The sequence below is a fragment of the Aedes albopictus genome, chromosome 3 (genome assembly GCF_035046485.1).
Source record: "Aedes albopictus strain Foshan chromosome 3, AalbF5, whole genome shotgun sequence".
NCBI lineage: Eukaryota > Metazoa > Arthropoda > Insecta > Diptera > Culicidae > Aedes > Aedes albopictus.
In genome coordinates this window covers 352132078-352146935 of record NC_085138.1, presented here as the reverse complement: position 1 = coordinate 352146935, position 14858 = coordinate 352132078, and the positions used below count along the sequence as shown (strand labels likewise).

Genomic DNA, 14858 nt, shown 5'->3' with positions numbered 1-14858 from the left:
TCAAATGCATTACTCCTCTCTCCTCTTCTTGGCGTAACGTCCTCACTGGGACAAAGCCTGCTTCTCAGCTTAGCTCAAATGCATTAGTAAAACGTAAAATGTTACATTCCGAGTGCCGACCAAGTCGCAGACTCATATGACCAGCTATCACGTGTTCTTGTTTACAAATTCGTACAAGACGACGCTTGCATAGGCGTCGTTATTTTGACAAGCGTCACTTTCAGTTTGACATTTGCGACCACTGGCCTTTGAATTGATCGTTTTAAATATTTCTTCGGTCATGTGCCGAGCTCGAGAGTCACGTCAGTTCGTCGGTGGGACCACATTCAGGAAATTCGACATGGACAAACAAAAGTGGCTAGTGAATCTGTATAAGAAAAATCCTATCCTGTATCTTGACGAAGCCCGGCAGCAATTTGCTATTCACTTCGGAACATCCATAAGTGCCTCGACGATTTGCAAAATTTTGCATGCTCACGGACTATCTTGGAAGACGCTGGAAAGGAGAGCCATCCAAATACGCCAAGCAGACATCGATCGATATACCCAAGAATTGGGCTGTTTTCAATGGGATTTGCATCAACTGCTGTTTCTCGATGAAGTTGCTTTCGCAAACGGTCGACTGTTGCGCAATAAAGGTTACGGAGTAGTCGGAAGAAAACTAGTGTACAAGGGAGAATTCTGCAGGAGACCCCGGGTATCTTGCCTTTGTTTTTTGGGACAAAACGGGATAGTCGAGTCTTTTGAAACCGAAGGAACATTTACGCGGCAAAAGTTCTTCGATTGTTGCCGAAAAATGATTTTTTCAAACGATTGCGTAAGAACCGAGGGGGGCGACACATCTAAATCGTGCAATAGATGTCGACGAAGATGCATCTACTTTTTTAGATCGGTGTGCAGCTGTGAGCTTTTTCTATCTACTTTTCGCTGCATCCACTTTCAAATCCTGTTGCATGCTGCTTTGAGATAGAAGGAGATGTAAGTGGATGGGATGTAGATGTGCGATGGGCAGTCTAGTACAGAAAGTGAAAAGAGTTTAATTGCCTTTGACAAACAAATCCGTTTTGGCTAATTTACATCTGCTTCGACCAAGGCTTCGACCTTATTCACGTAATTAAGCCCAGTATCATATGGATTGAATATTTATTCAATCATTTATATACTTTTTGTTTGACCCAAGTTGTGTAATTATATGAACAGCCACAAAAGACCGCGTTAATGTAAGCTGGCACAAAAATATATTTAAGCTCTTTTCACATTAGTTTGCTAGAACTCCGAATGTAAATAATCACTCGTTAAAAAAAAGTAAATCTGGCAGTAAACTTACCGGGCAAATTCACCTGCAATTTCTCCTGGAAAATTGTCCAACTATTCCTTCTGTTGCACGTGGACCCTCCAGCAAATAATGTCGGAAAAATATCCAGCAATTCCTTTTATGGAGTTTTTCAGTAGGTTCTTCCCGGGAGTCCTCCAGTAAGTCACTACGGTGAATCCACCAGCAGTTCCCTTCAGCCGGAGAGACCAGTTTTAATTCCGAGAAAGCTAAGGCCCATTTTTCCTTTAGCTCTCCCTTAAATGCTTCCTGGAAACTGTAGTTATTACTTCCAAAGGATCCTTTAGAATTTCTCAGAAAATTCGTGAACTACCCACGGGAAACCCTCCAACAATTCCTTCCGGATAATGCTCCAGTCATTGCCTGAAGGGTCAATCCTCCAGCAATTGTTTCGGGTTATCATCTAATAATTTCTTACAGAAAATACTTAAGCAATGTAACAGATATTGCTCCCGCGAATCTTTCATTAATTTCGTCCACTAAATCCGTCAGATACTACCTCCCGGGAATCATCTGGCCATTTCTAGCTGAAAAACTTCCGGCAGTCCCTCCTTTCTGGCCAATCCTTCAGCAATTTCAATGTTTAAGTAATCTGTTTTGAAGCTAATTCGTCGGAGAAATTCTCCGCAATCGTCCATCAATTCTTTTCAGAGAATCCTCGAACTCGAGGCAACCCACTAGCCATTCCTTCCAATCATGATCTGGAGGAATTTTCGAAGGAATTCTCAGAGCACTTCGCGAACGAACTTTCGGAACTTGATGCATCTCCCGAAATGATCCCTGAAAAAACTGCTGAAGGGATTCTCACTCCTGAACACCGAGATGAGTTTCATGATTAATACCTCACAGGACATCCTTATACAATTTCCCAGAAAATTATATATACACTCAGGAAAATTGCCTCATACTTAATGGCAAATATCCATGTGCCAAACCACATCCAAAGTATATGCAACCAATACTCGCTTGAGCAGGCAAATTAGCACATGAATAGTATGTGCTCCAAATTGTATGAGTCGCTGCTGTATGGTGTCTCATCAAAAGTATGAGTCGCACTAATGGAAATCATTTGTTTACCCCCATTGCAAAAATCCATGTCCCGGACACATAGAAGGAATGAAGATTTTTTTCCCAGTGTACGAGTCCTTGCACAGAATTTCTGGAAGAAAACCTGGAAGTCGTTCCTAGGCTCATCACCGTCAAGATTCTCTTTGAAATAAAAAAAATTGCAAGAACTCTTAGTGTATAGCAATAGCGATAAGCATCTAAAATGCATAAACTACGTAGACTCACTAGCGTGCACAGGGGGGGGCAAGGGGGGGCACTTGCCCCCCCTTCTATAAACAAATCAATGCACCACTTTTGCAATTCTTGCACCTTACCACGCAATGTTGAGAATCACTGAGCTATGGTGCACCATTGATACATACAATTTCTTAGTATCTCATGCACAACCATGATGTTCTCAAAATCATCTAGGCTAAACTCACGCACCATCTTCTAACTAATCAGTGATGTCAGCACCACATTTGAAAAACATGCACCATTTTGGCATTTCGTATTCCAAAACTGTATTCCATGTACGTGAACCATGGTGACTTCGGCACCACATTGAATTCTAAGCACCATTTTTGCAATTCGTGCACCTAGCCATACAAAATAACGAGTATCACTGAATAACAGTGACGATTAATACAGCACACTAACATCATGCACCTTCTTCAAAGCTTTCAATGCACCATCATGATGTCCACAGAATGATCAAGGTGTCCACGCATTATGATGATCGCATGAAATGTCTTTTTATCAATTAAGTATCTAATACCTGATACTGATATGCACCATCATGAAATTTCATGCGCCATCACAGCTCTTCAAGCACCATTTCAGCGTTTATCATATCATATAGGCATCTAATGCACCGTAATGCCGCGAGCATCACACAAAATACATTTTTTTGTATGCTATGCACCATTTTTCCAATTCGTGCACCTTACCATAAGCTTTAAAAAACGGTGACAACTAATGCATCATCTAGTATCATGCACCTTCTTCAAAGCTTTCCAACCACCATTTTCACATTCACTTTATCATCTAGGCATCTTATGCACCATTATGATGTGGTTCACAAGTGAATTTGATGCACCATTTTGGCATTTCGCATACAAAATAGCAGTCCTTGTACCTGGACTATGTTGATTTCTGTGCCGTATTGAGTTTCCCGCACCTAGTCTCGCACCATGTTTGCAATTCGTGCACCTACATATGGAATTTGTTGAGTATAACTGAATCATGGTAAAACTAATGCACCATGCAGACATCATGTAGCTCCTTTGCATTCTATGTACCACCATGATGATCACATAAATATCTTAGCACCACCTCACGCGTCATCTAAGCATTTAATTCATATTTGAATTTCATAAGCTCCATTTTGCCATATCGTACACCCAATTGTATTCCATGTACCTGATCCATGTTGACTTCCACACCACATTAAATTCTATGCATCATTTTTGCAATTCTTAATTTTAGATCTAACCACCCAATGTTGAGGATCACAGGCAACAAATGCACCCCCGATGCATACAATTTCTTAGTATCTCATGCACAACCATGATGTTCTCAGAATCATTTTTAGGCTAATCTCACGCACCATCTTTTAACTAATCAGTGATGTCAGCACCATATTCGAATAACATGCACCATTTTGGCATTTCGTTTTCCAAAACTGTAATCCATGTACGTGAACCATGGTGATTTCGGCACTACATTGAATTCCAAGCACCATTTTTGCAATTTGTGCACGTAGCGATACACAATGTCGAGTGTCGCTGAATAACGGTGACAACTAATACAGCACACTAACATCATGTACCTTCTTCAAAGCATCCACAGAATGATCTAGGTATCCACGCATTATGCTGATCTCATGCACTATCTTTTAATCAACTAGGAATCTAATGCATCATACTGATATGCACCATCATTAAATTTCATGCACCATCAAAGCTTTCCAAGCACCATTTCAGCGTTTATTATATCATCTAGGCATCTGATGCACCATTATGTTGTAAGCATCACATAAAATACTTTTATTTTGTATTCTATGCACCATTTTCACAATTCGTGCATCTAACCATGCAACATGTTGATAATCTTTGAATGACGGTGACAACTAATGTAGCTCACAAGCACCATACGCCTTCTTCCAAGCCTTCCACGCACCATTTTGGCATTCATTATACTATCTAGGTATCTTATGCACCGTTATTATGTGGTTTACATTTGAATTTGATGCACCATTTTAGCATTTCGAATACAAAATAGTATTCCACGTACCTGGAACATGTTGATTTCTGTGCCACATTGAGTTTCCTGCACCTTTGCACGAATTGCAAGTGCACCTTAATATGAAACATGACGAGTATAACAGAATCATGGTGAAGCTAATGCACCACACAGACATCATGCACCACCGTGATGTTCACAGAATCATCTAGGCAACATCTCACGCACCATCTTTGAATCAAATATGTGTCAAATTGCGAAATAATGCACCATCGTTAAATTTCATGCATTACTAAAGCATTTAATGCGTAATCGTGGCGTTCGCTATATCATCTAGGCATCTATTGCACCATTATTATTGTATGTAGTTTCGTACATCGAAATAGCATTTCTTGTACGATGTCAACTCTAATGCATCATACTGACATCAAGCACCATCTTTGAATGACATATGCTCCATATCAGCATTCAATGCACCATACCAATGAACTCAGTGTTATCAGAAGATCCTATACACCACGGTGACATCATGCACCTTTATTGCCGCACGCAATTTGATTTTCACGCAGCACCAACATTTTTATGTTTACACCATCTCTAAATCTCATGTTTTATCTTAGCATTCTATAAATCAAATTGCAATTACTTGCCACGCATGCACTATCTCGACGTTCCCTTGACCATTAAGATATATAATGTATGTACCATACTCACATCACACACCTTTTTAAAATTCTATACACCTTCTTGGTGTTCATTGTATATAATCCACAATTGAATATTATATACCATTTTGTGATTCGCGCATCAAAATAGCATTCCGTGGATCATTTTGATAATCACTTTACCAGCTCGTGAAATACCTGGAGTAATCCGCGGAGGCATTCCTGCATGAATTTGTGGAAGAATTACTCGAGGAATTCAATGACGAATCCTTGCAGAAATTACTGGAGAAATCTCTGGAGGAATTTGTGGAGCAATTTCTGGAGGAATCAGTCGAGGCATTCCTGAAAGAATTTTTGGAAGAATCCATGAAAAAATTCTTGGAGAAATTTCTGGAGGCATTCTTTCAAGAATTATTGGAAGAATTTCTGGAGGATTTTCAAGAAGAGTACTTGGCTGAATCCCTGGAGACATTCATAGAGGAAATCCTAGAGAAAGCTTTGGAAAATTCCTGGAGAAATCCCTGCTGTAATCCTAGGAAGAATTCCTGAAGGAATCCGTAAAGGAATTCAAGGATGAATCCCTGGAGAATTACTAGAGAAACCTCTGCAAAAATCCCTAGAGGTTTTTCTGGAGAAATTCCTAAAAAATGTAGGAATTCCTGGAAGAATTTCTGGAGGATTTCCTGAAGGAATTCTTTGAAAAATTTCTGGAAAAATATTTGCGACTTCCTGGAAGGATTAAACGAACTCCTCGAACAAAAGAATTCCTAGAGGGATTTTTGAGGAATATCTGAAGAAATTCATTGAAGAATCCCTGGAGGAATTCCTGATGAAATTCCTGGAGAAATTCCTGGTGAAATCCATGGAGGAATACCTGAAGAAATTTTTCGAGGAATTCCTGGAACAGTTCCAGGAGAAGTTTTTTTTCTGGAGCAATTCATGGATAAATTCTTGTAGGAATACCTAGAGGAATTCTTGGGGATATCCATGAAGAATTTTTTTTGAGGATTTTCTTGAGCAAAAACTAGAGAATTTTTTATAGTTGTCCCAGGAGAAATTTCTTGGAGGAATCCATGAAGAATTTTTTAGATGATTTTCTGGAGCAATTTACAGAAATTTTTATAGTTGTCAAAGGAGAAATTTCTGGAGAGATTCCTTGAAAAATTCCAGAAAAAAAATCCTGAAAAAATTTCTGTAGAAATCCCTGGAGAAATTTCTCAAGGAATTCCTGGAAGAGCTCCAGGAGAAATTTCTTCAGGATTTTCTGGAGAAAACCGAGCAGGAATTCCTGGAGGAATCTCTTTAGAAATTCCCGGAGGTAGATGGAATTAACGAAGGAATTTTTGAAGTAATAATGGAGGAATTCTTGGAGCAATTTCCGAAAGAATTCTTTGAGGTATTTTTTGCGAAACATTCCTGGAGAAATTCCTGGAAGATTTTCTTGAGGAATCTTTGGAGAAATTTTTTCCTGAAGATTTTTTTGGAGGAATATCTAGAGAAATTCCTGGATGAATTCTTTAAGGAATTTCTGGACAAATATTTAAGGCTTCCTGGAGGAATTTCTAGAGGTACTCCTCGAGGAATTTGTGAAGGATTTTTTTTTGAGTAATTTCTGAAGAAACTCCTGGATGAATTCCCGAAGAAATTCCTGGAGGAATCCATGGAGAAATCCCTAAAGGAATTCCTAGAGAAATACCCAGAAAAGATCCGGGAAAAATCCCTGCTGTAATCCTAGGAGGGATTCCTGAAGGAATCTGTGAATGAATTCAAGGATGAATCCCTGGAGAATTTCTAGAGAAATTTCTGGAAGAATCCTTAAAGATTTTTCTGGTGAAATTCCTGAAAAATGAAGGAAGTCCTGGAAAAATTTTTGAAAAAATATTTGCGGCTTCCTGGAGGAATGGTTTAAGGAACTCCTCGAGCAATTTCTGATAGATTTGCTAGAGGGATTTTTGAGGAATATCTGAAGAAATTCATTGATGGAATTCCTGGCGAAATTCATGGAGGAATCCCTGGAGAAATTCTTCGAGGAATTCTTAGAGGAATTCCTGGAACAGTTCCGGGAGAAGTTTTTCCTGGAGAAATCCGTGGATAAACTCTTGGAGGAATACCTAGAGGAATTCTTGGGGATATCCATGAAGAAATTTTTTTTGAGGATTTTCTTGAGCAAAAACTAGAGAATTTTTTATAGTTGTCCCAGGAGAAATTTCTGGAGAGATTCCTGGAAAAAAATCTCGAGGAATTCCTGGAAGAGTTCCGGGAGAAATTTCTTCAGGATTTTTTGGAAAAATCTGAGCAGGAATTCCTTAAGGTATCCTTGATGAAAATCCTGGAGGAATCCCTGTAGAAATTCAAGATGGAATTACTAAAGAAATTTTTGAAGAAATGAATGGAGGAATTCCTGGAGAAATTCCCGAGAATTCTTTGAGGTATTATTGCGAAACATTCCTGGAGGAATTCCTGGAGAAATTCCTGGATGATTTTCTTCAGGAATCTCTGGAGAAATTACTGGAATAATCCATGTTTGCATTCCGGGAGGTATTTCTGGATAAATTCCTCCAGATTTTTTGGAGGAATTCATTTATGAATTCTTAGAGAAATAACTAGAGAAAATCCTAGATGAATTCTTTAAGGCATTTCTGGACAAATATTTAAAGCTTCCTGGAGGAATGTCTGGAGGAGCTCCTCAAGGAATTAATAAAGGATTTTTTTTAGCAATTTCTGAAGAAACTCATGGATGAATTCCCGAAGAAATTGATTGAGGATTATGTGGAGAATTCCGTGAAGGATTTCCTGGAAAAATCCCTGGATCCCTGGATCCCTTGAGAAATTTCTGGTGGAATCCATGGAGGAAGGAATTTCTGAAGGAGTTCCTGAAAAAAAATCCTTGAGAAATCCCTGGAGGAATCCATGGAGGTATTCCTGGAGGAATTCTTGGAAGGGTTCCGGGAGACATTCCTTTAAGATTCTCTGGAGGAATTCTGACAGAAATTCCTAGAGGATTTTCTGGAGTAATTCCTGGAGGTATTTGTGGATGAAGTTTTGAAGAAATTCATGAATAAATCGTTGAAGGAATGAAAAAAAAAGACACTACACCGTCTTCAGCCAGAGGCTGCACAGACTGAACATTACACATACACGAGACAACGGACAACACACATAACACCCAATGGCCCAATGGAGAATTTTTCGTTTTTGACGAAAAGTTTTCCCCGACTGGAGCGGGAATCGAACCCGCACTCCGAGGCTTACGAAACGCCTGGACGACTGACGCCGCTAACCGCACGGCCACGGAGCCCACAAGAAGCCCTAAAGAAGCCCTTGAGAATTTCCTGGAGGAATCCATTGAAGAATTGCTCGAGAAATTCCAGGAGGAAATCCGGTAGAAATTCCTCTAGGATTTTCTGGAGGAATCTGTAGAGCGATTACTTGAAAAATTCCTGGAGGAAATATTGAAGAAATTTCTCTAGAAGAAATTTCATGAGGAATCTCTGGAGGAATTCCTGGAGGTTATTCTGGAGGAATTCCTGGAGGTAATTCTGAAGAAATTTCTGGAGTATTTACTGGAGAAATTCCTGGAAAAAATATTTGGGGAAATTCTGGAGAAATATATGAGGCTTCATGGAGAAATTTCTGAAGGAACTCCTCGAGGAATTTCTGAAGGAATTTCTGGAGGAATTTCTGCAGGATTTTTTTAAAGAATTTCTGAAGACATTTTTTAACGAATCCCTACAGGAACTCCTTGAGAAACTCCAAGAAAAAGTTCTGGAGGAATTCTTTCAGGAATGCATGGAGAAATCCCTGTAGTTTTGGTGAAAATTTCCAGAGGATTTTTTAGAGGAATCCCTGGAGGAGTTCCTGGTAGAATTTCTGGCGCTCTTCCTTAAGAAATTTCTGAAAGAATTCTCTGAGGAATTTTTACGGACTTTCTGAAGAAATTCATGGATGAATCCTCGGAGGAATTCCTGAAGAAATGCCTTGAGGATTTCCTAGAGGAATCCATGGGGGAATTTTTCGGGGAACTCTAGGAGGAATTCCTGGAAGAGTTCCGTTAAAAATTCATCTAGAATTATCTGGAGGAATGATCAGGATCGAGGATCAATTCTTAGAGAAATCCCCACATGAAATATTGTAGGAAATCTGACAGTCATTCCTAAAAGAAAATTTCAGGAATCTCTGGAGGAATTATTGGAGTATTTACCAGAGAAAATAATTTGAGGAATTTCTGGTGAAATATATGAGGATTCCTGGAAAATTAATGGAGGAATGTCTGAAGGAACTTCTCGATGAATTTCTGAAGGAATAACTGGAGGAATTTCTGAAGACATTCATTATTGCATCCCTGGAGGAATTCCTGAAGAAATTTCAGGAAAAAATCCTGGAGAAATTCCTAGGGGATTCCGTGGAGGATTCCCTGGTGGAATTTCTCGCGGAATCATTCGAGGAAACTCCTGGAGGAATTCCTGGAAGAGTTTCGAGTGAAATTACTTTAGGATTTTCTGGTGGATTTCATGGATGAATTTCGGGGAGAAATCCCTGGAGGCATCTCGGAGAAATTTCTGGATGAATGTCTGAAGAAATTACTCGAGCAAATTCTGAAGGAATACCTGGAGGAATTTTTTGATGAATTTCTGAAGAAATTTATGAATGAATTCCTGCAGGAATTCTTGGATAAATTGCTGGAAAAAATCCTGAAGAAATTCCTGAAGGAATCCGTGCAGGATTTCCTGGACAAATTTCTTGTAGAATTCGTCGAGAAGTTCTTGGAAGGGTTCCGGGAGACATTCTTGGGGAACTCAGGCAGAAATTCCTAGAAGAGTTGCTGGAGGAATTTCAGGAGTTCTTCCTCGACAAATTTCTGAAAGAATTCCTGGTAGAATTTCTGGAGGATTTTTTGTGGAATTTCTGAAAAAATTCATGGATGGATCCCTGGAGGAATTCCTGATGAAATTGTTTGAGAATTTCCTTAAGGAATCCATGGAAGAATCCTTGGAGAAATTTCTTGAGAAATACCTGGACGAATTTCGTGAGAAATTCCTTTAGCATGTTATGGAAGCATCTGTGGAGAAAATATTGGGGGAATTCTGACAGGCAGACATTCAGGATTTTTCCTAGAAAAATGTCAGGAGGGATCTCTGAAGGAATTTTAGGAGTATTTACTGGAGGAATTCCTGGAGGATTTATTTGAGGAATTTCTGAAGAAATACATGAGGCTTTCTGGAGATATGTCTGAAAGAACTCCTCGAGGAATTTCTGAAGGAATTCCTGAAGGAATTTCTGGAAGAAGTTTCTGAGAAATTTCTGAAGAAATTCAGTAATGAATCCCTGGAGAAATTCCTGAAGAAATTTCTGAAAAAAAAAATCTTAAGAAATTCCTGGAGGATTCCCTGGAGGTATTCCTGGAAGAGTTTCGGAAGAAATTCCGTTAGGATTTTCTGCAGGAATCCGTGGAGGAATTCCTGAAAGAAATCACTAGTTGCATATTTGAGGAATTTCTAACGAAATGTCTGAAGGAACCCCTCGAGGAGTTTCTAAAGGAATATTTGGAGGTATTTCTGAAAAAAATTCATTATTGAATCCCTGGAGGAATTCCTGAAAAAAAATCCTGGAAAAAATCCTGGAGAAATTACTGGAGGAATCTTTAGAGGATTTCCTGTAGAGATTCCTCGCAAAATTTTTGGAAGAGTTCCAGGAGACATTCTTTTAGGATTCTCTGGAGAAATTCTGGCAGAAATTCCTAGAGGATTTTCTGGAAAAATCCCTGGAGGAATTTCATGAGGAATTCTTGGAAGAATTTTTTTGGAGGAATTCCTGTAGGAATTTCTGGCGTTCTTCCTGGATAATTTTCTGAAGGAACTACTGGAGGAATTTCTCGATGAATTCCAGGAAGATATTATTTAGAAAATCCTTTAGAATTTTCTGGGGAAATCCGTGGAGCAATTCCTAGAGGAATCCCTGGAGGAAATATTGGGGGAATTCTGGCAGACATTCCTAGAGGATTTTCCTGAAAGAAATTTCAGGAGGAATTCCAGAAGGTAATTTTGGAAGAATTCCTGGAGTGTATACTGGAGGAATTCCTGGAGGAATTATTTGAGGAATTCCTGGAGAAATATTTGAGACTTCCTGGAGGAAGTTCTGAAGGAATTATTGGAAGATTTTTAGGAGGTATTCCTGGAGGAATCATGCACGAATCTTTGGAGAAATCCTGGAGGAATCTCTGTAGATTGCAACAAGGATTCCGATCAAAATATTCTATCTAGGAATTCTGACATTCTCCAGTTCTAGCATCACTAATTGTCCAGCATCAAAATTCTTTCACAACGACAATATTTTTTTCTATAATTGATAATTTTCTCGATATTCTCCATTGTATTTGATACGTTTATAAAAATTTATAAGAGTCGAGATAATGACTTCATGTTAAAGTTTCGTAATGCCTTGTAATCAACACCATCCGAAGCCTTCTCCAGAATCCCAATATGAAGTACTTGGCGATGTTAGCACCACAACATGTTGAAACCCCTACTTGGGAATTCATATTGCGTGTAACACCATAACTCTATTTTGCACCATGATCAATCAATGATCATACATATATTGCACCATTATTATGGTGCCCCCCCTAAGCAAGAACCCTGCGCACGCTAGTGCGTAGACTTATTTTTGGTCATGCCAGACCTACACCTTCCCCATCATAGACTACTGTTAATACAATTTTTTTTATTCAGAAAGCTACTGATTGTTCACAATTCACCGCTACTTTAATTCTTTCCATTCAGTTTCAACTTAGATACAATTTCTAATTCAGATCGGTGCCGTTATAGGTCCCGATAACAGACTACTCCTGGCATCACATTAGTAGGTACCCGTCATAGGTTCTTGCATTTCCCACCGGGAATTGAATTATGCAGCATGCAAACGGTGAGAGCCTAAAAACTATGTAATCAAATTAGTCAACGGTTCCTTACTACTAACGCCAAAATTCGGACATACCTCTTAGCTTCATATCGCCTAGCGTACAGCAACGCAAAGGGAGGCTCTTTGAACCCATAGCTCCCATTTTGTACAGTGATTATTAGCCATAATTGTTCCATCGACCACCGGAACATTTAGCTTCAATCCGGCATTTGTCGTCGAAACTTGTTTTGTGGTTCCTTCGCGGGATCCTTCCAGCTTCTTGATGGTTGTCTCCGTTGGTGAAGCCGTCGTTACTGTTTCTGCTTGCTCAACATCCGTACTCTCATCAGATTCGCTGCAGGTGACCGTAGAAGGTGAAATAGACCATCTCGACGTCGAAGAAAAATCCGCTCGGCCGTTCTTGTCTCGGAAGCGGAATACGGAGATCAACCCCTGGCTCCGGCTGCAAAATCGTGGAGATACGTTGTATGTGTTAAACTGCATCGAGTGCTCGTCGATTGTGGCAGATTTTACTGGAATGTCACTTACCTCCCTCAGCCGAATCATATCAGCTCCGATACTGTTATTGGATTGCTCCTGTTGCTTCTCTTCCGGATGCGGCAGGAGATAATCCTTGCTGCTTCCAGACGACCAACTTTGATTACGCGGTTCATTGTTTTGAAGTTTGACAACAAAATCTTTTGTCGTGTTTACGTCGGTTGCGTTAGATGCAAAGAGATGTGAATAGCTCGAAAAAAAGATTTGAGATGGATAGGATGGGAGCAGATAGTAAGATGGAAACGGATAATGCACAGTGCAAAAGATGTGTAGGGTAGGACGGGGCAAGATGGCCACCCGGGGCAAGATGAGCACCCCTCCGTTTCACTACTTTTATGATGAATTTTGTCCAAACAACATCATAATCCGTTAGAATAAAGTTCATCCTGTTTGTAAACCTGAAAAAAGGTACTTCATAATGAACGAATTGAAAAATATCGTCAAATTAGTCAATAGCATGGATTTTTTGCATTTTCTTATAAGAAATCATCAAAATAAAATAAGGTTTTTACGTCAGAACCAAATTTTTACCATAATTCTGGTTATCAGCCAACATTACTAGCATACTACAAAGCATTTTAAGTTATATTAGAAAATGTTTTCTAACAACAAACATTAAAATTTATTCAATTTTAGTTATTTCTCTATATTGGGGCAAGATGAGCACCCCTGATGGGAGTATAGAAAATATTTTGAAATTATTGTAATCCACTCAATTGTGCCAAACATAGGTTTCCGTATCCTCTGTAACTATTTGGTTGCGCAGATTTCTAAATTAAGCCACTTAATAATCGTTCATTGTTTTTCGGGTCATTTCGTATAAAGTATCATAAAACCGCATTTTTCAAATAATCTATAAAGAAACTGATAATTTTGGAACGTGATACCATAGCTATAAAGAAGATTTGTTATATCAATCACTGTATGGCCAATTTATAGCTAAAATATTAGGTTTTTAATGAAGTGCTCTTCTTACCCCGTAGGGGTGCTCGTCTTGCCCCGCAGCATGTTCGAACTGACCATAAAACATCTTTTTTGTTTAGTCAAATAAATCATCCTTATTGTGAATTTTGAACCCTGCCATGTTTATGGGTGGTAGAAAACATGATATAGAAAAGAACTACTGAGAGGTACCTTGAAAAATTGTGTTCACTTTCAATAAACTCAACGTGATCCTTAGGGTGCTCATCTTGCCCCGCCCTACCCTAAGATTATTTGTAAAACTAAGATAATCTGGATGTGTCGCCCCCCTCGCCTTAGATGCTAATTTCCGGCTAAACTCACTTTCCTCGGGTGGCAGTGATGCTTCCATAGCTTGCAGAAGTGAATGAGAAGCTCGAACTTGTGCCTTCAGTTCATGTGCTTGCAGTTGAACCTCCGCAACGTTTATAGTAACCGAATCAACCCTGTCGCACAAAGTATTGATTGATGATGAAATACTTTCAACGATGTTGTAGGCGACTTGTAAACCATGACGAGTGGCTTGAAGACGATGCACTTCTGATACCGGCACCGATCGGAATAGATGAAGGTATTCGTCCGGTGGAGCATCCTTCATTAGATTCGGTCGTACATCACCGGGGTGAGCAAGAATGTAATTCGCCCATTTTTCCCAAGAAGCGTACAACGCAGTGTAGTGCGTATGCGTACTTTTCAATTGCTCGATACAGCTAACAATTTCCTGTGTTGCTGGTGCTCCTGTTTTGTCCTTTGACTCAGGGTGTAGCAGTTTTTTGTTCACCATGTCCCATAGAGTGTTCGACGCCACAGCAGTAGAATGTTTGAAAACGTGGACCTGCACCTCACTTCCGCGCCACTTCGACAGCAGCTTGGTATTTTCACCCAAATCAGCCAGAGTGTGCACCTTTTTAGTCTTGCCATGCTTCAGAAGGATGTATTTTCCGATATCCGACACGTCCGGAGTCTGCTTAGATGCCCATCTCACGTTTTTATCACCATCGGAACAGTCAACAACCACTTCACGGGCAACGAAATTTGCGCAATGCTTCCAAATACACTTATGCAATTCCGGCAGCGTATGTCCATAAATATCCCGCTTGAACAATGCATCTGATAAATGTTGCGTTCGAAACGACCGAGCATAAAAGGCGCCG

The 14858-nt window shown here is 39.6% G+C and overlaps 1 long non-coding RNA gene across 1 annotated transcript; it reads right to left on the bottom strand.

Moving 5' to 3' along the window:
* Positions 1-11992: 11992 nt before the first annotated feature.
* On the bottom strand, positions 11993-12996 carry LOC109402573 (uncharacterized). Its single transcript, XR_009998520.1, has 3 exons — positions 12736-12996; positions 12283-12649; positions 11993-12225 (listed from the first exon to the last, which is right to left on the bottom strand). It is a non-coding gene; the product is annotated as an uncharacterized LOC109402573 (long non-coding RNA).
* Between the last annotated feature and the right edge of the window lie 1862 nt (positions 12997-14858).